This window comes from Phyllobates terribilis, unplaced genomic scaffold (genome assembly GCF_046119375.1).
Source record: "Phyllobates terribilis strain yellow unplaced genomic scaffold, ASM4611937v1 Scaffold_3__8_contigs__length_932513732, whole genome shotgun sequence".
NCBI lineage: Eukaryota > Metazoa > Chordata > Amphibia > Anura > Dendrobatidae > Phyllobates > Phyllobates terribilis.
In genome coordinates this window covers 7,984,627-8,006,626 of record NW_027362763.1, presented here as the reverse complement: position 1 = coordinate 8,006,626, position 22,000 = coordinate 7,984,627, and the positions used below count along the sequence as shown (strand labels likewise).

The following is a 22,000-nucleotide window of genomic DNA, read 5'->3' as shown; positions in this document are numbered from 1 at the left end:
GGGTATGGCCTCAGGGCAGCCGACGTGGATGATGGGGGTAGCAGGAACCACTCAGAGACGGTACGGTGTAGTTCAGGGTCTTTACTGGTGACAACGATAGACCCTCCCGGAGTACTGGCTAGCGATTGGGTCCTGGTCAGTCCTTGAGCAGATGGGATCTCCCCTGGCCAGGCGGAGTTGTAGGCCTCCCAAACTAACGATACTCTTCTGGCTACCTTGCTAGAAGCGAGTATAAGTAGCCCACGTCCCTGAGTGTACCGTGTGGTGCTCACCCGTATGGCCGGTGACTCGGGGCCTTCTAGTAGCTTCCGCTCCACGACGGCGGTGCTGGTCCCATGCGTGTGACCGTGCCTTCGGGTTTCTTGGCCAGAGGACCTGAAATCCCCTGCCTGACGGATTCTGCTGCTGGGTAGGAGTTAGTCCCCACAGCCTCGGACTCCGGGTCCGGTAAGAAATCTTCTCAGTCAGGGCGAGCTCTGCAGCTGCCAGCCCCTGACTCTTTGTAACACTGCTCCCACAGAGCTCCTGTTGTTTCTTCCTATGCTGCTTCTCTTCTCTACTTCTGGCATGGCCCAGGAGCTGGGCCCAGCCGGAGCCACAGCTCCCTGTCAGCCCTCCTGGCTGAACTCTCCCTCTCAACTCTCTAACCCTGCCTCAGCCCCAGGTTTATACAGGGGAAGTTCTTCCCCTCCCAGGACTGGGCAGGAGGTGTGGCATGCATAGGATTCCTGACCAAGAGACCTCCCACCTGCTCTCAGACATAACATTGCTGTTACTGTGGAAACCAGACCCCTGGGGTGCCACACATGCAGCGTTTAAGAAGGCCGTGGGAGCCTGTAAGGTATACTCGACCTCAGAAGCTAAACAGCTGGTGGTCCTGTCCATGACCGAAGTCACAGTGAAGAGGGTGGCGACCCTAAGTGACATGCACTGTCGATTTATTCGCACGAAGCGGTTTCTCCGGTTGAAGACGGAACAAGCCGCTAGACAACTGGAGCTGATGAGAAAAGCTCACAGTCTGCGGGAAGAGGTCATCCGGGTGCATTATGTTCTGGTGAGAAAGCTCCTTGGGAGAAATGCAAATGATGGTAAAAAAATCTGGCGTGATGAAAGTAAGCAGTCCACGTGATCGTCAGGACTGGATACCAGATGAAGACGGCATGGTGTCATTCTCCGCTGTAGGAAAGGAGGAAAATCTTGCATATATACGTATGCTGATGGAGTACCGAGTGACCTACCTGCAAGAGGTAGAACAGCTGAATCTCGCTAGACTGCGAGTGGATAGACAGCATCGTCTGAGCAGCAGAAGATGGCAGCCGTCTAGAAATTGTGAGACCAGACAGAGAAAGGGCCCCCTAAATAGCAGAACAGCTACAGCTGAAGTTAGGGACCTTTCAAGATGTCCTGAGAGTAGTGGGTGTGGGTTTAGAGGTAGTGAGACCTCCAGTGACTCAGGTTTGGGTGGCCCATACAAATGACCCAATAGAGTGCGGGACAGTACGGAGTCGAACCGAACCTTAAATACCAGAGCATGTGAGTCACACTGCTGTATGGACCGCTGGGAGCGGGGGAGGCCTGACAGGGTTTCGACTGACCGCTGGGAGCGGGGAAGGTCTGACAAGGTTACGACTGACCGCTTGGAGCCGGGGAGGTCTGACAAGTTTACGACCCGGAAATGTGACTTGACGAAATCAGTGACAATGGCAGATAATAGGTCCCTGAGGAATGGGCTGATGTCGTTGACTAATGTTCCAGGGGCTGAGCAGCGCAATTGTCAAGTACATGATCTCTGTGGGTTATAAACTATTTGTGTATATTATGTGTTCAACCCCACAAGTTTGAACAAAGGGGGGGATATGTAATGCAGTGGCATTACTGTAATGGTCCTGTGTGTGTGCACTGGATGGTTATATAAACCCTGGTAGATTTGAGACAGGTGTGAAAGGCATGAGGCCTGTTCCTGTGTGGGACACCGTGAGAGTGAGAGGCCTGGTAAGGCCTGGTGAAGCCTGGTGGACTCCTGGAAGGTGAAGCCTGGATCCTTGTGTGTGTGTAAGCGATGCCAGCAAGCCTTGGAGTGCCAGAGGCTTGGAAGATAAGCGTCCTGGAAGGCAGAGCCTGGATCTGTGTGTATGAGAGATGCCAGTGGCCTTGGATGGGATAAGGGCTGGAGACCACGTTTGGTAAGCCTTAGAGCCACAGGGGTGGCGGACTGAAGCAGCTATAACCCGGCAAAGGTAAAAACACTGCTTATTGTGGACATTTATGCTATTACCTTGCTGAAGGCTGTGACTGGAGCCAAGTGGGCCTGTCTGCCACTTGAGGATCCTGGACATTGTATGTTTATGCCAGTGAGCCACTAAGATGGACTGTGTGATCAGCAGTTTATGAAGTGTAATAAACTGCTGGATGGTGAAATACCGGAAAACGTGGCTGGTGTGCATTAATAGACCCGGCGCAGCGAGTATCCCCCAGGATGATGACTAGCGCTGCCTTACAGTACATAATTAATACATACTTATACATCATGCACATCTTTGAGATATAATAAACCTGTTAATAACAGAGCCACCCTTCAGTCACTGCCAACTGTGCGCCAGCCCCGACGCACGTTTCGGCAAACGAGCCTTTGTCAAGAGGTATACTCCTTGTAAACCTTTGTAAACAGGATCTTGTTTGGGCACAAATTGCCATACAGAACCCTCAAAATTACTTCAAGACTCAAGTTGTCACAAAAAAAAACAGGTTTTGTAAATTTTGTACATTTCATTGAAATAATAACAAATTTTAAGCCTTCTGACATCATTACAAAATAAAAAGCGGATTAGAAAATGATGTGGAAGTAAAGTTGACATTTGGTTGACAGAAGAGACTCAGGGTTTTCTTTCGAGCTCTATTTTTGGACAATTTATTGTAGTTAATGCTAGAAAAAAAATGTTCTGCGTTGGCCGGGAATCGAACCCGGGTCAATTGCTTGGAAGGCAGCTATGCTCACCACTATACCACCAACGCTTGAACTGGAGGATGGTGTTTTTTTCTGGCTTCCATCACTCTGCCTGGGGGAAGTACATGAAAGCTCACAGGATATTTCCCATACAGCTCACATACAGCTCAGGTACTTTTTTTGATGGAGATTCTCCAATCTTTTCTTTCTCCCCTATCACTTCTGGACTTGCTGCTTAGAACCTTTCCATCATTCAAACGCCAATGATTCATTAAGGTGTCTCTCCCATATGGTCTAGCGGTTAGGATTCCTGGTTTTCACACAGGCGGCCCGAAGATGTCTTTTTCTTTTTTTGGTTGTTACCTTATTATTGTCACAGTCAGAATCTTATTGACCAGTAATTAATGTACATGTATAATATATTATAGAAATGTCCAGTATTATGTGACCCATACACCTGGAGACGCAGTGAGGTGATGACGGCAGGAGAGCTGCTGTACACAAGCCTTCGATAGCTCAGCTGGTAGAGCGGAGGACTGTAGTGGGGCACAGACATCCTTAGGTCACTGGTTCGACTCCGGTTCGAAGGACATTTTATTACTTATTGTTAGTAGGGTATAATTATCTCCAGAATTAAGCAGCCACATTACTGGTGGGGTCACATTAGCCACATTATTAATTTTCCTTAACAATCCCTCCTCGCCGTCCGCTCTCCTGAAGTAGGGCTTCTATTAGGGTCATTACGGTTCTTCACTTACAGCGGATTATCCGGACAGAAGTTTCCTCCCTCTCTTCCTCCTCATTTTTGACTTTTTCGGAAGATGATGTTTTTAGCTCTTTGGCCTCGATTCATGATTGTGTTTTTCGGCTGTACCTCAGTCATTACATACTTTGAGCCTTTTTTAAGTCTATTTCCTATAGGTGGCACTAGCGAGGTGGATTACTTCTATGATCGGATATTCACACAGAAAATGATTTCTACAACTGATCTGTCAGTCATACAGAAATGACAGGAGTAGTCCGTCCACCTACGACAGCCTCCTGTATACAACGGCCTCCCATTTTCAGATTAAATTAGTATTTTTTTTTTTGAAAAACAAGATCTTACCCGTAGTCGGCAGGATTTGAACCTGCGCGGGGAGACCCCAATGGATTTCTAGTCCATCGCCTTAACCACTCGGCCACGACTACAGCTGTTTACACCAGATGTGGAGTCACCGGCTCACTATCTACACACACAGCGTTCTCTATTCTGAGGAGGAGACATTAGTGTCACCACCCAACTCCACAATGTGCTCCGAGGAGGAGACATCGATCCTACACGTGAGGTCCTGCCGGCAGCCATGTGATACTTTCATCTGGTGACATCTGGGACTAGTGTCCTCCTGGGGATCGGCCATTGTTTCTTTGTGTTTGTTGCTTTATTTGTGATATTATGGGTGTAATGGACGTGTAACGAGGTGGCACGGGGTGGTAGCCGTGGGCGAGTCTACTGAGCAACCTTCAGCGAGCACCTCGGCACCTCGCACATGAATAAATAGATAGAGTCAGTGCTTTTAAATAAAACCAACTTTACTGACAGATTGCAGTGTACAGGCAGGTGCAGCAGATATTCTCAGGCCCAGGTCTTATGCAGGGACAATAAGCCGTTTCTCTACCTTCCGACTCAGTTTATCACAGCAGGCCGACTCTCACCTTCAGCACACCCTCTGTGCTGGTTGTCGCTTGTCCTAGGGAAGCTGTGCTACTCGGATAAGGCTCCTATCCCTTTTCCACAGTCCCTGTCCTCTCTCGCTGTGCTACTCAAATATAGATATATATATATGTACATCCCTTTTCCACAGCCTCTGTTCGGTCCTCAGCTCCTGCTGAGGGCTGTCGGCACTCTCTCTCTCTCCCGCGCACCTTCTAACCCTGGCCTGGGTCTATGGCTGCTGGACTCTGCTTAGTGCCTAGTCTCTGTCCTCGGATCTGCGCACCTACTAACCCTGGCCTGGGTCTATGGCTGCCGGACTCTGCTTAGTGCCTAGTCTCTGTGCTCGGATCCGCGCACCTTCTAACCCTGGCCTGGGTCTATGGCTGCCGGACTCTGCTTAGTGCTTAGTCTCTGTCCTCGGATCTGCGCACCTACTAACCCTGGCCTGGGTCTATGGCTGCCGGACTCTGCTTAGTGCCTAGTCTCTGTCCTCGGATCCGCGCACCTTCTAACCCTGGCCTGGGTCTATGGCTGCCGGACTCTGCTTAGTGCCTAGTCTCTGTCCTCGGATCTGCGCACCTTCTAACCCTGGCCTGGGTCTATGGCTGCCGGACTCTGCTTAGTGCCTAGTCTCTGTCCTCGGATCTGCGCACCTTCTAACCTTGGCCTGGGTCTATGGCTGCCGGACTCTGCTTAGTGCCTAGTCTCTGTCCTCGCATCCGCACACCTTCTAACCCTGGCCTGGGTCTATTGCTGCCGGACTCTGCTTAGCGCCTAGTCTCTGTCCTCAGGTCCGTGCACTTCTAACCCTGGCCTGGGTCTATGGCTGCCGGACTCTTCTTGGTGCCTAGTCTCTGTCGTCATATCTGCGCACCTTCTAACCCTGGCTCAGGTCTATGGCTGCCGGACTCTGCTTAGTGCCTAGTCTCTGTCCTCGGATCTGCGCACCTTCTAACCCTGGCTCAGGTCTATGGCTGCCGGACTCTGCTTAGTGCCTAGTCTCTGTCCTCTGATCTGCGCACCTTCTAACCCTGGCTCGGGTCTCTGGCTGACGGACTCTGCTTAGTGCCTAGTCTCTGTCCTCGGATCCGCGCACCTTCTAACCCTGGCCTGGGTCTATGGGTGCAGGACTCTGCTTAGTGCCTAGTCTCTGTCCTCGGATCCGCGCACCTTCTAACCCTGGCCTGGGTCTATGGGTGCCGGACTCTTCTTAGTGCCTAGTCTCTGTCCTCGGATCCGCACACCTTCTAACCGTGGCTCAGGTCTCTGGCTGCCGAACTCTCTGGTACTCACATGGACCCTTGATGTCTCATGTACTAGCCTCTTCTCTGAGTGCATTTACACCATCACTGGTCCTTACTCATGGGCTTACGGCCCCACTGCTTTGACCTGTCCTTGATCCCGACCTGTCACGAGCAGGTCCTCTCTCGTGGGCGTACACCCCCGTCTACATACAAGCTCCCTTTCTCTGGAGCTCTTCTTTGACACCTTGTCCTTTGCATGCCCAACTGCATCCGGGCACAGTCCATTACATTCCCTGTGGCAACAGGGACACGTTTCCTTCTACAACGGTACTAAAGCATTTAAAGGGGTTACACACACGTGTGCCTGCTCCTGCAAGGCAGCACCGATCCGGACCCCAGTGGCAATTGCTGAAGTCATCAAAGTCTAAGTCCATAACAGGCCTCCGATGTCGAGGCTCCAACTGGTATAAGGGAGAAAACAACAACTGCCATCGCGGCTTCACTTCGGTCCAGTTTGACCGGCTTCAACGTCCTCAGCTTGCGGGGCAACACCCTTTTTCAGCAAAGAAAAATTCTCTTCAACTCTCAACGGGCCTCACTGGAAGTATCAGGAGGGCTCGGCAACATCGGTCTTCCACTCAGATTCACTCTCCAACTTGCAAATGGCAACAGGCCACCTGCACTGCTCCACACGAGGATCCTCCTACCCCCATCGTGCTGCTTGGGGCGGGCCTTCTTCCTCTTTTCCCTCCATCTGCCGGCCTGAAGATACAATCCTGGGGACTGCCTCCTTCTCTCAGGTCGTCACCTCAGCACACACTTGCTCTCGGAGGGCGGGCCACTTCTTCGCGCGCTTTCTCTGCCTGCCGAGGATTTCGCGCCACTGACCGCCATCTTCTTGTCAGTGTTCGGCGCCATCTTGGACCACAGCGTTGTCGCCACTGCAATGCGCCATGTGGGCGCCGTCTCACAGGCCTCAGGGGTCCTCCCCACTAGTCCGGTAGGCACAGGACGTTTGGATATGATCCTGCCGACTACGCCAAATGTAATACAGGTACTTTAGTTGCAGTGACACAGAAACACAGAGCAGCCAGTACAGGGTTAATAAACAAGGGGGATTTATTGTAACAGGGTCAATCTCCACGCAGGGAGTAACAGGGCAATTATGGGGACAACAAGGGGAGTAGCAGGTAACAGTCTATAACCGACAATCCACAGATTGGCTAGATGTAGCAGAGTCAACATGGTTGTAATCGGCAGTTTTACACTTAGCTGACTCTTGTTCCCCACAAGGCAGTTGCCGGCTGATGCCAGTGTTGTTTTCTTCTGGCTTCCCTGCCTAAACAATGCTCCGTCTTCTGGCGGCAGCGGGCGGTCTCCGGTTTGACCCACTGAGCCCCTAGTCCATAACACTGCACCTCACTAGCTCGGCTCCACAGACCCTGCATCTCTTCTCCCTCTAGTCGGGCTTGACCCCAACTGTCAACTCCCTGCTTTTCCACGCAAAACTCCTTTTTCTCCCTCTTCCAAGACACGCCCCCAGCTCCCCAGTCACCTGACTCCTCAGCTCTCCCCCTGGACACGCCCTCAGCTTCCCGGTCACCTGACTCCTGTGCTCGCAGTCTGTCTTCCCCCTGCAACCAGAGGCACAGCCCTAGCAGTTCCGGATCCCTTGTTCTGAAAGTACTTACACCCCGGTCTTCCCCCTTTCAGACGCACAATGTCGGAGCAGTCACCACTCGGGGCCTTTATTCGGCTGTTGTAGACCCCTGAACACTGAAACCTTGTAGTTCTCCAGTGATAGTCGTCTTGTACTGTAATAAGGAGTAGCTGGGGTAACTATGGGATCAGGAGTAAAAAGATTATAATTTGATTAAAAAATTAAATCAGCGAAAGAAGCTTTGAAGGAATCAATCTCGCTACCTCTCGCACGCTAAGCCATTAATAAACATAAATGCTAATATATGATGGTCCCCAGCACTTATATACTTCTTTATGTGTTCTATTCTATACTGGAGTAGACACGCTGCCGGATTTTCGAGGACACATCTTGCAGCAATAATGCTACCATTGTACTGACACCCATCATCTGCCAACTTAGTAAACTTGTTGGGGTGCCATCACAGGACGAGCCTCCCTGACACTCTGACTTCTGTCACCCAGCTAGCTGCCTCACTGTCCTGCAGCTCCGTTCTACCATCATCCCCCACATCTATCCCCGCGAGCACCTGCTCATTGAGGAGCAAACTCCTTACCATAATGTCTATGGTTCTCAATGTTGCCAGCTATTCATTTATACCTGGTGTTATAAATGATGGTGATGGTCAGTGTGAAAGGGAGACATTATGAAGTGAGCCAGTGTAAAGGGGGACATTATGGAGAGGAGCAATATGGAGGGACATTATATAGAGTGTTATTGTGGGGGGGACATTATGGTGAGGGGCAGTGTGGGGGGATGTTATGGAGAGGGGCAGTGTGAGGGACATTTTATAAAGGGGCAGTATGCTGAGGACATTATTGAGAGCGGCAGTGTGTTGGGGACATTATGGAGAGCGGCAGTGTGGGGGAGTATTATGGAGGCAGTGTTGTGGGGATGTTTTGTGCAGGAAGCACTGTGAGGGGCAATTATTTATTCAGGGGCACAGCATAGGAGACATCTTTATATGGCAGTATAATGATACTTTTATTTTTAAGGGCACCGTGTCGGGATGTGCTGCTGAAGATGGAGAAGAGGCAAGTCTGCAGAGATGAGCTCTGGGTGTGGAGTCTCATCATGACATCTGTGCTACATGGAGACGAAAGTGATGGGAGCAAGTCCAATCAGGGAAGATGTCACCTATAAGGCACCTGGATGCAAATATTTGCTTTTGTGATACTGACTACGTCTCATCAATACTGTGATTCTTTCATGGTCTGCAGTCTGATGATTGCTGGTAACAATAACTCCCAGTATCTCATTAACATTGCTGAGGACATAATGAGAATAGTAGGTTCATGTGATACAATTATACATGGAGCTGACCTGACATTACAATTAATTTCTGTATTAAGCCTGATACTTTATACATATACTGATGGTGGTTCTGGCGCTGCACTAATATACTGAGGGTAGTTCTGGCACTGCAGTTATGTTCTGCCGGTGATTCTGGTGCTGCATTTATTTGCTGCCTGCTATTCTGGTGCTGCATCCATATTCTGACAGTGATTCTGGCACTGCATTCATGTACTGATGGTGGTTCTGGCTCTGCATTCATGTACTGGCCTGGGAGGTCAGGGAGCACAGTGCACGTCAAAGGGCCTGTCACAGATAATTCTATGATAATTAAGCACATAGGCGGAGATTTAGGGGAATAATAAGCACATAGGCGGGGATTTCTTGGCTTTCCCCGGACACTAAGCCTGTACAAGACAGAATTGAATAAAGCGCTTTTCTCTGCAATCAGACCTCTGCTATTGGCCATACAGGTAAGTATAGATTTACATTCCTCTACCCTGTATGGCCATAGTAGAGGTCTGATAACTCCAAAGTGGTGACAGATTCCCTTTACCTTAAAGGGAACCCGTCACGTCCTAGCTACTATCTACACTGCCCCCATAACGTTGTCAGTAAAGCACTAACAAGCTTTTTTTCATTAAAATCGGTGGTAATATAATGATTTTCAAACATTATATACACTTTGTCCTACCTGCTGTATTCATTCATAGTAGTGTGATCCTACTACTCAGTCATGGGCTGCCGGCAGGACCTCACGTGTAGGATAGATGTCTCCTCCTCGGAGCACATTGTGGAGTTGGGTGATGACACTAATGTCTTCTCCTCAGAATAGAGAACGCTGTGTGTGTAGATAGTGAGACGGTGACTCTACATCTGGTGTATGCATTTGTAGTCGTGGCCGAGTGGTTAAGGCGATGGACTAGAAATCCATTGGGGTCTCCCCGCGCAGGTTCAAATCCTGCCGACTACGTGGAAGATCTAGTTTTTGAAAAAAGAAAATACTAATTTAATCTAAAAATGGGAGGCCGTTGTATAGAGGAGGCTGTCGTAGGTGGACGGGTTACTCCTGTCATTTCTATATGACTGACGGATCAGTGTAGAAATCATTTTCTGTGTGAATATACGATTATAGAAGTAATCCACCTATAGGTGGATATCCTGTAAATCATCTAAAGAGACAGAAATTTACAAGGCACGGGCCTTTAGGGCCCCTAACAGGATCATTTTCTTCTTTATGGAGAGGATCTATCTTGGATACATTACATAAAGACTTGTTACCAACAAGATCCTCATAAGGAGAATCCGGAGCTTCCATGAATCCGGACGATCTCTGACTGTAGAAACCTCCCTCATCGGTGATTACTGTAATGTACTGATGTAATGTCCGCCATCAGGAGACGGGTCTGGAGACTTTCTGGGGGGTCTTAGTTATTTTCTTTGCCATGTTGTCCAGTTCTAGGATGCCCGGTGTTGTCTGATTATGAAGATGCCGGTCCCACAATGGCTGATCCATGTTCATTATTCACATTAGTGATTGGTGTCATATTTGGATAGTTAGGAGGCCGACACCATCTCTTGGTGACCTGCTATAACATTCAATGGGGGTGTTGATGGGTTGACAGTGGGAGCCACCCCCTCTAACTGTTTTGGTGTTATGGTCGCTATTGGTTGTGGCATCTAAGGAAACAAAGAGGAGGAGAGGTGCGAGACCAAGAGCGTGATACTTACCTAACTCCTGTAGACAGTTTAACGCCTTCAATACCACGACCAGTCGTGGCCATCACACCTAAAGAACACATCAAAATCAAAAGTATAACCTGCCATTGGTTGACACGAGAGGTAAAAGTTGCAGTGAAAAGCATGTACCTAAGCACGTGAGAGGAAATGGGATCGATACCTGCATCCTCCACCTTTTCTTCAAATGGAGGAACAGTTATTATTGAGTTATTCTTTTAATTTTTTTAGTCCTGATAAAGTAATCCCCCTGTTTAAACTGTATTACAGTATGAGGCGACCATCACTGGAGAACTACGAGGTCCTACTGTACAGAAATCTACAACAGAAGAGTAACGGCCCCGAGAGGTGACGGCACCGAGATTGTACGGCCATTACTAATCACCTAGGAGCCGATAGAGCCGAACACTGCACTACTTATTACTTTCAAGTCTACAAAATTGTGGGGGAAATTCTGTCACAGGACAGAGATATCTTTGTACTGAGTTCACCAATAGATAAAAAAATATTATGAATTGAGAGTCCTCAGTGGCTGATACCTTCTAATGTTGAACTGAAAAGATGGTGATAAACATCAGCTCTGGAGACTCCTCCGGTCTCTTCATCAGGCTCAGTATAATACAAAATTTGAAGGGTCACAGATTTATACTCAACATAACACAGAATAATGCAGTAATAAGACAAGTGTCGTGAAGCAGAACGATCAATCTGAGAACGGGAGAAGCAGATGTGGCAGTAAATAATGATTGAGCTCTGGTCCAGGTTTGTGATGACCCCACAAGGTCAGAGGAGCACATTTCTTAATTCATGTAAAAAGGCATAAATCCATCCAATATCTGCTTTCCTATTCTGTATGTGTCACCGGTCATCATAAGTTTGTGCTCCCAGACTCTTCTGTCTCTGAGATGTGTATTTTTCTTTCAATACCAGCAATTTCATGTCCATGATGCTATGATCAGGGCTACAGAAATCTTTGGCCACTGGTAATATTTTTCCTTTAATCAGTTGGCGATTTGCAATTGTAGTCACCTACCATCCAGATTTGGTTGATAGGTGACTACTAGAGGGATTCAGTGGCTTTCTTTAGTTTTGTAAAGTAGGAGATGATTCCTTGATATTCTAGTGGCTTTTGCAATCTGGTTTTTAATTGTTGTTGGATGGTAGCCATGATTCAAAAGTGATATATAGGATCTGGCAGGGTTGGACTGGCCCACCAGAGAACCGGAGAATCCTCCGGTGGGCCCTGGCTTCTCCTTTAGGAGAGTTCATAGTACAAATCTTGCAGCTGCTATGGGGCACTTGAGTGGGGGAGAAAGGTGGGCCCTCAGAATCAAATCCTCTGGTGGGCCCAATGTTCTTCAGTCTGACACTGGGGTCTGAACCTATCTCATTGTATCTGATGGCTCAATGAGATTTTATGTGTTTGGGATGAAACCTGTCCCATGTAAAGTGAACCTGACAGCTGATACATAATGCCACGTTCGTGGCCACCGGCTGTATGATCTCAGCCAGGTATGTTTAACTCTAAAACGCTGCAGCATTTCAAAGAAAAACATATTGTAATGGCCCCCGGGGTCCGAGACGCGCTGTAGGAGATTGTCTTCAAACTGTTTTCCCATAGACCTTCATATATAAAATAAAATACAAGGAACAAAAAACACATCAAGCCCATATAAGAATATCACATAAAAGTTGTGATGGAGTTTTATAAGCTCGCAGACAATACGACAGTGATGAAATGTATTCAATACCGTTATATTGTTTTCTAGTTAATAACAATATTTATTCACATAATACAACTATAGAATTTCTCAGGGAACAATTGAAACTTAATTTCCCTTTCCAGGAGTCGAACCCAAGACCGTCCATATGAAAAATGTAGAAACCTCCCAGGACATCGTCTGAGCGATCATAAGTCACTGGAATAAGAATGAGAATGTCTGAATGAAGAGGAAATTCCCAGGATTCTGTGGTGTCGTCCTCCGACCCAGGAGCTCAATAGTCACCATCAGCCGCTAATGAGCAATGTGCACTGAGCCGAAATGTTGGTTATTTGCTGTTCAGGCAGAGCTGCTGATCACAGACGTCTCTGTGGCGCAATCTGTTAGCGTGTTCCGCTGTTAACCGAAAGGTTGGTGGTTCAAGCCCACCCAGGGATGTTCGTGTCTTTTGCTTGGACAGCTACCCAAATTGTTTTATGTTGTCAATTAATCATTTTACAAAATTTACGGATTCTATATAATTCGCATTTTTGGAATACAAGTAACGTGAACCCAGCAAAACAGCCCCTATAAGGCACAGATCTGTAATTAGTGTCCATCAGAAGAACTTCTCATGTAGTCAGCAGGATACAAACCTGCACGTGGAGACCTTAACAGATTTCTAGTCCTTTGCCTCCACCAAGCGACCAGGCGACACGGCTTCACTTGTCTCCTGATAAATCATTCACAGAAAGTCACTTTTCTTTTTTGGCTTGCGCCATTCATTGGTATCTTATGCGCCAGTTTCTTCAGTGTCGCAGGCGGTTCTTACATTTTGTTGCAAAATCATTTATCATTTTTGTCTTCTCTCTTTTAGGAGTCTTTTTAGAGCAAAAAGTGACATGTTCGGCTAAAATGTCCCCAAACTTGCAGGAAAACTATAGACGTCCATAAATTCACTCCATGGGGAGACTGGAGAACATCTTTTAACAAAAATGTGTTTGTGGCACCCCAGGTCTGGTCGCCACAGTGGCAGCAATGTCATGTCTGAGAGCAGGTGGGAGGTTCCCTGGTTGGGGACAATTAGCATGCAGCACCTCCTGCCTCAGTCCAGGCAGGGGAGAAACCTGCCCTTTAAAAACTGGATCTGGGGAGAGGTTAGAGAGACCAGCCAGAGAGAAGTTCCAGACAAGTCGCAGATAGGGACAGGTCAGCAGCAGGCTGAGGAGTCCCTGTAGGCAGAGGAGGAACACGAGGCCAGGAGGGGAGCCAGCAGAGCTCATCCTGACTAGAGACTTACAAAGCCGGACACTGGAGTCCGTGGCTGTGAGGGTTATAAGCCCAGAACTAGAAAACCACCACGCAGGGGACTTCAAGTCCTCTGGCCCAAGGAAGCCCGGTGGCTCAGCCACACGAGAGGGACCACTACTGCCCCGGAGGGGTGAGAAGTACGGAAGGCCCGAGTCGCCAGTCATAGTGGCGAGAACAACACGGTACACTCAAAGACGTGGGCTACCACTACACTACAGCGGGATAGCCAAGAAAGAGTGAAGACAGTACGGTAAGCCTACAAACTCCCCCTGACCAGCGGGATTTCCCAGTTGCTCTCAGACTGACCAGGCCTCCATTGTTAACCTGTATTCTGGACGGGTCTCTTAATACCACCAACAGTAAAGACCCTGGATTGCATGACAGACTCCATGTGGTTACTGCTGCACCCGCGCACCATCACCACCGACATCCCTATTTACTGCCCTGAGGCTATACTCCCGTGGGGAGTTATACTACCCTCAGCTGCACCCACAACACCAGCCTCAGCGGTCTGCCCTGCTGCAGCGGTTCACTCTGACCGCATTCAACTGGTGGCGTAGTCGGACATTCAGCAAATAGATCGCCATTTGGGTTGACCACCCTGAGCCACGGGAGAGGACCCCCGCCACGCAAGGACTACAACCCCCAGCATCCACAAAAGATCCGGTTCCGGGTATCCCCTCACACCCACGGCCCAGGGGGCGTGTCAACTTTTTGGCGTAGTCGGCAGGATTTCGTGCCCGCCCCCAACGGGTACAGCGTGCCTGAAGAAAGTCTGTAATACTTACCTTAGGTGGAGTTTCCCGCCATCCGCAGCTGTTTCCCGCCATCCGCAGCCATTTTCCCGCCATCGGGCGCCATCTTAGGGACGCCGCGCGGGAAGAAGAGGGGCGTGGATGACAAAAGCACGCGAGAACTGAAGCCCCGCCTTACGCACGGACGCTGCGCAAGGTCCTGAAGGGAGCCGAGCAGACGCTGACACCACCAGGACGCGACGCAAGGTCCTCAACCCTGACGGTCGCCTGCGGAGCCGCGGCCTACAGAAGAAAAGCAACGGAAGGTAGGCCACGGTTGACTAGGGGGGAAGAGGATGACGGAAGCGGAGGGAACTGTCACCGCCAGCGCGGCCGCTGCTGCAGTAATGCCGTTCACGATGCCCTATATCCCCGGAGTGGCCTGGTTGCCCCAGTACTCAGGGGAGTCGCATACCCTGAGCGACTTTAAAGAGAGACTGTATAGCCTATTCAAAGTATACCCCCTGAAGGAGGAACAAAAAGTGACCATATTGATAGGCCAGTTAACCGGCGCGGCCCAACGAGAAGTAAAGTCCTGGTCAGTCTGAGACAAGGGGACCTTGAAGGAGATTTTAGCCCTTTTAAAGGACACTTTTGATACCCGCACCTCAGCAGAGATCAAAATTAGATTTTATGGGTGCAAGCAGCCGGCCCAAGACAGTATAAGAGACTATGCTTTGAATTTGCAAGAGGCCCTGAGAGCCATTAAGCAGACAGACCCTGACAGTGTGAGGAATGCAGATAAACTGCTGACTGAACAATTCATTGAGGGTCTGCTGTCCAGTGCCCACCGAACCCAGTTACGCCTGATGGCCCTGCAGAACCCTGAGTTAGACTTTGCACAGTTTAAGGACAGAGCCATCCGGGTACTCCGAGAACCCGCACCCGGTGGCGTTGCGGCCTCCAGGCACCCTGCTATCACTTATTACCAGGAGGCGGTGCCCCAGTCTACAGAACCTGCAGGAGCCAATGCACAGACTATGAATAGTACCCCGTCTACAGACCTGCACCATCAGGTCCAAGAACTGACCAAAAGAGTTGCCGCACTAACCAGGACTGTGCAGTCGTTACAGGTATCCTCTCCAGAAAAGATCCAGCTGGCTACCAGTCCGGAGGATGTCCCGTGGCGCCGAGAGAAGAGGATCTGACTCGCCCCCTGGGCCGTGGGGCACGCGGAATCGGGCAATAGGGAGATGCTGGGAGTAGTAGTGGCGGCCCGGTCCCGCGGCTCAGGGTGGTCAGACCAATGGTAGTCTGCTATGCTCTATTGATGATAATGTCCGACTACGCCACCCGTGGATTGCGGTTATTAGGAACCGCCGCTGCAAGGCAGTCCACTGGGGCTGATGATGTGTGCAGCTGGGATGGTGTGACTCCCCACGGGAAGAGTGCGGCCCCAGGGCAGTGTAGTGGATGGTGGGAGTGATGGTAGTGAGAGTCTCAGTACTGATTGTGCTGGAGGCGCGAAGGAGCACACGGACAACAAGTTACAGTCCAGGGTCTTTACTCACAGTTCATTTGTTCCGGGTCACTTCTGTCAGCAGTGACCGCCCGAGCCGTGCTGCGTCCACCAGGTGAGGGGCTCTGTCAACTCCCAGGCAGTTCAGGAGCATGGCACAGGACCCCCTTTAATCCTTTCTCTGGCCTGCCTCACCAGTGACCCACTTTTGTCCGGTCGCCGTGGACCTGCGCAGGTAAACGTGGGCCCCGTTCCCCGCTGTCCTTTATGGTGCCTTCCTAGCAGGTTTGATGAGGTGCTGCACCAATAAATGGTCACAGCCTCCGGTCTTTGGCTGAGGGTTGTTTCTCCTCCATCAACTTGGGATCCGGTACCCTTAATCTGCCCGACCCTGCACCCTGGATTCTCGTGGGTTCTTAGGGTCCCTTCCACCTTCTTGTTCCTGAGCCCTCCTATTTCTCTGTCTCTTCTTCTCTTTTTCTGTTCCTTCCTGTTCCTTTCTGTTCCGTTCTCTTGGAGCTGAGATGAGCCAAAATCTCAGCTCCCCTTCACCTCCTCCTCGGCCTCTCACTAGGCCCTTCTGGAGTAGAGCTCCTACAGAGCCTCTACTCCCTGTCTTCTTCTCTCTCTGCACAGACTGAACCTAGATCTAAGATGGTGCCCACCTTTTATACCTCCCTCTGACCATGAGCCCAGGTGACCAGCAACCAATGGGCTCCTATCTACGCTCAGGAACCAACCCCTATCTGCCCCTACAGCACTGGGTGTTCCACCCCCCCTCCCCACTCCAGGCAGGGACATAGTCGGTCGTGCCTGCACTTATGTCTAGTGGGAGCACCGTTGAGCTGTCCCTCGGAAATGGGGTGTGTGTGCTGTATGCAGCTAACTGAGCCCTGGTCCATACCCCATCCTTACCTGGGAGTGGAATATCACACCTCTGGCAGAGGTGCAATACCCCTGTAGCGGCCGAACCCTCGGGGCGCTACATTCCCCCCTGGTAAAGCACATCAGAAAACAGGCAATACGGTTCAATTCCCTTTATGGGAAACGCTTTTCTTTCTTGTCACACTATTATAAAACGCATACTAGTACTTCTGGAACTCTTTTAACATCTGTCTTATAAAACGGTTTCAAGATTATGTAAAACATTTTCTAGCAGCATATTAAATTTTCTCACGTAAAACATTTTTAGGCAAGACACATTCTTGTATTCTTGGATCATGGCCGCGGTGCAACTTGCGACCAGGTAAAGGTGCAACAGTCCAGTAAACTTGTCTTGAGGTAGACGTTGCAGGCTTTTTTATAAAACCAGTAGGGGGCGCTTTAGGAAGCGCAACTATTTGCAGGGGATTGGCCGTTCCCAGTCCTCGGCCGGATGAAAAAGGGGGGATGGCTGCTCACAGTCCTCAGCCTGGTTACTTAGGGGATAGGGCAACAATCAAACAGTCCTATATCAGTCCCAACGGGGACCACACTCAATTTGAAACAGTCCCACACAGTTTCTTTATACCCTGACGGGTAACTATTTACATTGGCGCTTCTTCTTACTTTCTATCGTCGTCCTCCATATGCGCCTTGCTCCTCCTCGTCATCTTCAGGCCCATCCGGGTCCTCTTGGTACTCAGCGTCCGAGTAGTGCTGTTCCTCCTCCTCTACTACTCTGTGGACGTGGAGGGCGTACCATCCCTTCACGCCTTGGTGTCGGGTGTAAGACACCACATCCCCTGGAAACAGATCTCGCCCTCGATGACCCTCCGGCAGGTGGCTCTCCACATCTCTCCTCGTCACGAACACATCGCTGATGGTCTCAGGGTCTTTAATGAAACTCCAGCCATGTTCCATGTGAAATTTCATGACAGTCCCGGTGACTCGGGGACTGCGGGCTGCTCGGGGATCTCGCCGGGTCTTCATCTTCTGCTCCGCACTCTGGACCTGCAGCTTCTCCTGTTTCATGCGCCGCTCCCGCTGCTCCCTCTCGAACATCTCCAGCTGTTGGCGGCAGTACTCCCGTCAACGGGCGGCGTCCGGGGGCGCTAGACCTTGCGACCGGGCCTGCGATTGTGGTCTGCTGATCATGCCCGGGGTCAGAGGGCACGGCGTGGAGCGGGGCTCGCTGGCGGTGTCGATGGCCTGGGAACCGATTGGTAGCGGTGGAGGCACGGTGTCGATAGCGGGTTCAGGTACGTTGGGCTCCGCAACAGGGTGCAGGGGCAGGTCGGCGGCCCCAGGGTTCGGGGTAGGGGCGTCTCCGTTACCTGCCTCTGCTGTCGCGGCCTCCTCCGCGGCGTCGTCCTCCGCTCTGCTTTCACTGCCCTTTTTAAAAAGTGACAGTTGGATGAGTCGAAAACATCTGGAATAGGGGTGGGGAACCTCAGGCCCACAGGACATTTACAAGCCTCGATGACCGTTTATCTGCCCCCGAGTAGATATCCGGGGACCCCAGTACTTGGGGCCGGCAGCTGTATTGTGACGGTTAATGTCTCCTCGCTCGGTGAGCACGTGTACGCAGTCTTCACTGCCGAACGCTGAGGCGCATGCACTGAAATATTACGTCCTGACACCAGCGCCGCATCAGGACGTACTTAGTTAAAGGGTAATTTATACGTCCCCTGAAGGATGATATAAATATCCACATGGCTCCTGGAAGAGAAAAGATTCCCCACCCCTGACGTAGAAACTCCAAACCTCACCCACAATGGGGACCAGAAGAAAACACAGGTGAACACAGAGGAAATAGACTTAAAAAAAGCTCAAAGTAAGTAATGACTGAGGTACAGCCGAAAAACACAATCATGAATCGAGGCCAAAGAGCTAAAAACATCATCTTCCGAAAAAGTCAAAAATGAGGAGGAAGAGAGGGAGGAAACTTCTGTCCGGATAATCCGCTGTAAGTGAAGAACCGTAATGACCCTAATAGAAGCCCTACTTCAGGAGAGCGGACTGCGAGGAGGGATTGCTAAGGAAAATTAATATTGTGGCCAGGGCCGGCTCCAGGTTTTTCTTGGCCCCGGGCGAAAGAGTCTCAGTGGGCCCCGTTAATACATACCACGATTCATGATGCACAGATACCACAGAGAAATATATATATATATATATATATATATAGTACAATGCAAAGATTTCACTTCTTACATTACATGAGCGATATCTATTGTAAATTCTACAATAGCCCAGAAACCAGCGAATCGCTCCACACAGAATTCTGGCCCCCATAAAATGCTCCATACAGGATACTGGCCCCCATAAAATGCTCCATACAGGATACTGGCCCCCATATGAGGCCCCATACGAAATACTGGCCCCCATATGAGGCCCCATACGGAATACTGGCCCCCATATAAGGCCCAATACGGAATACTGGCCCCCATATGAAGCCCCATATGGAATACTGGCCCCCATATAAGGCCCAATACGGAATACTGGCCCCCATATAAGGCCCAATACGGAATACTGGCCCCCATATAAGGCCCCATATGGAATACTGGCCCCCATATAAGGACCCATACGGAATACTGGCCCCCATATAAGGCCCAATACGGAATACTGGCCCCCATATAAGGCCCCATATGGAATACTGGCCCCCATTTAAGGACCCATACGGAATACTGGCCCCCATATGAGGACCCATATGGAATACTGGCCCCCATATAAGGACCCATACGGAATACTGGCCCCCATATAAGGCCCCATACGGAATACTGGCCCCCATATAAGGCCCCATACGGAATACTGGCCCCCATATAAGGCCCCATACGGAATACTGGCCCCCATATAAGGCGCCATACAGAATACTGGCCCCCATATAACGCTCCATACAGGATACTGGTCCCCTTATAAAGCTCCATACAGGATAATGGCCCCCATATAACGCTCCATACAGGATACTGGTCCCCTTATAAAGCTCCATACAGGATACTGGCCCCCATATAACGCTCCATACAGGATACTGGCCCCCATATAATGCTCCATACAGGATACTGGTCCCCTTATAATGCTCCATACAGGATACTGGCCCCCATATAATGCTGCATGCAGGCTGTTACCCCCTACATAATGCCCCATACAGGCTGTCCCCCCCTTATAATGCTCCATGCAGGCTGTTACCCCCCACATAATGCCCCATACAGGCTGCCCCCCCCCCCTTATAATGCTCCATGCAGGCTGTTCCCCCCACATAATGCACTATGCAGGCCGTCCCGTCCCCCCTTATAATGCCCCATGCAGGCTATTCCCCACCTTATAATGCCCCATGCAGGCTGTCACACCTCCTCTTTATAATGCCCCATGCAGGATGTCACCCCCCTCTCTTTATAATGCCCCATGCAGGATGTCACCCCCCCTCTTTGTAATGCCCCATACAGGATGTCACCCCCTCTTTTTATAATGCCCCATGCAGGATGTCACCCCCCTCTCTTTATAATGCCCCATGCAGGATGTCACCCCCCCTCTCTTTATAATGCCCCATGCAGGATGTCACCCCCTCTTTTTATAATGCCCCATGCAGGATGTCACCCCCCTCTCTTTATAATGCCCCATGCAGGATGTCACCCCCCCTCTTTTTATAATGCCCAATGCAGGATGTCACCCCCCTCTCTTTATAATGCCCCATGCAGTCTGTCACCCCCCCTCTCTTTATAATGCCCCATGCAAGATGTCACCCCCCCATATTATGACCCATGCCACCTCCCCTCTCTTTATAATGCCCCATGCAGGATGTCATCTCCCCCTCTCTTTATAATGCCCCATGCAGTCTGTCACCCCCCCTCTCTTTATAATGCCCCATGCAGGATGTCACCCCCCTCTCTTTATAATGCCCCATGCAGTCTGTCACCCCCCCTCTCTTTATAATGCCCCATGCAAGATGTCATCCCCCCATATTATGCCCCATGCCACCCCCCCCTCTCTTTATAATGTCCCATGCAGGATGTCACCCCCCCTCTCTTTATACTGCCCCATGCAATCTGTCATCCCCTCCTCTCTTTATAATGCCCCATGCAAGATGTCACCCCCCCATATTATGCCTCGTGCCTCCATACATTAAAAAAAAAAAATCAAATACTCACCTCCCTCCTCCTCACCTGCTGCCCGCTGCTCGGGTCCGGACTCCAGGGTTGCCGGCGTCGTCCCGCTCTGCGCTCCTTGTGATGGCTCAGGTGAGCGCGCGGTGGAAAGACGTCACCGCACCCTCTGACCTGACATGTCACAGGGAGCGCAGAGCAGGAAGACAGCGGATCTGCAGAGGCACGGGGAGAGGTAAGTATCCGGCTGCCGGGGCCCTGAGCAAATGGTGGAGAAGGGCGGGCGCTGACACAGCTCTCCTCCGCCCATAGCCCAGCGGGGTGCGCGACCGCCAGTGGGCCCCCTGCCTGCTCAGGGACCCGGCACTTGCCCGGGTGCTGACGCCGGCCCTGATTGTGGCTAATGTGACCCCACAGTAATATGGCTTCTTAATTCTGGAGATAATTATACTCTACTAACAATAAGTAGTAAAATATCCTTCGAACCGGAATTGAACCAGTGACCTAAAGATGTCTGTGCCCCACTACAGTCCTCCGCACTACCAGCTGAGCTATCAAAGGCTTGTGTACTGCAGCTCTCCTGCCGTCATCACCTCACTGCGTCTCCAGGTTTATACAGTCAATAAGATTCTGACTGTGACAATAATAAGGTAATAACAAAAAAAAGGAAAAACATCTTCCTATACAGGGAGTTGAACTAAGGACTAAGGACGCCTGGGTGAAAACCAGGAATCCTAACCGCTAGACCATATGGCAAAGACACGAAAGTGAGACATTGGCGTTTAAATAATGGAAAGGAGCTAAGCAGCAAGTCCAGAAGTGATAGGGGAGAAAGAAAGATTGTAGAATCTTCATCAAAAAAAGTACCTGAGCTGTATGTGAGCTGTATGGGAAATATCCTGTGAGCTTTCATGTACTTTCCCCAGGCAGAGCGATGGAAGCCAGAAAAAAACACCACCCTCCAGTTCAAGCGTTGGTGGTATAGTGGTGTGCATAGCTGCCTTCCAAGCAGTTGACCCAGGCTTGTTTACCGGCCAACGTAGAACATTTTTTTTTTTTAGCATTAACTACACTGCTCAAAAAATAAAGGGAACACTTAAACAAC

The 22,000-nt window shown here is 50.2% G+C and overlaps 4 non-coding genes across 4 annotated transcripts; 2 read left to right on the top strand and 2 right to left on the bottom strand.

Annotated features, from left to right (window-relative positions):
- Positions 1 to 2,940: 2,940 nt before the first annotated feature.
- Positions 2,941 to 3,012, bottom strand: TRNAG-UCC (transfer RNA glycine (anticodon UCC)). Its single transcript has one exon. It is a non-coding gene; the product is annotated as a tRNA-Gly (tRNA).
- A 437-nt stretch (positions 3,013 to 3,449) lies between these two features.
- TRNAY-GUA (transfer RNA tyrosine (anticodon GUA)) lies at positions 3,450 to 3,534 on the top strand. The gene is given in 2 exon segments: positions 3,450 to 3,486; positions 3,499 to 3,534. It is a non-coding gene; the product is annotated as a tRNA-Tyr (tRNA).
- A 519-nt stretch (positions 3,535 to 4,053) lies between these two features.
- Positions 4,054 to 4,135, bottom strand: TRNAS-AGA (transfer RNA serine (anticodon AGA)). The gene has a single exon. It is a non-coding gene; the product is annotated as a tRNA-Ser (tRNA).
- Positions 4,136 to 9,767: 5,632 nt separating this feature from the next.
- On the top strand, positions 9,768 to 9,849 carry TRNAS-AGA (transfer RNA serine (anticodon AGA)). Its single transcript has one exon. It is a non-coding gene; the product is annotated as a tRNA-Ser (tRNA).
- The last annotated feature ends 12,151 nt before the right edge of the window (positions 9,850 to 22,000 follow it).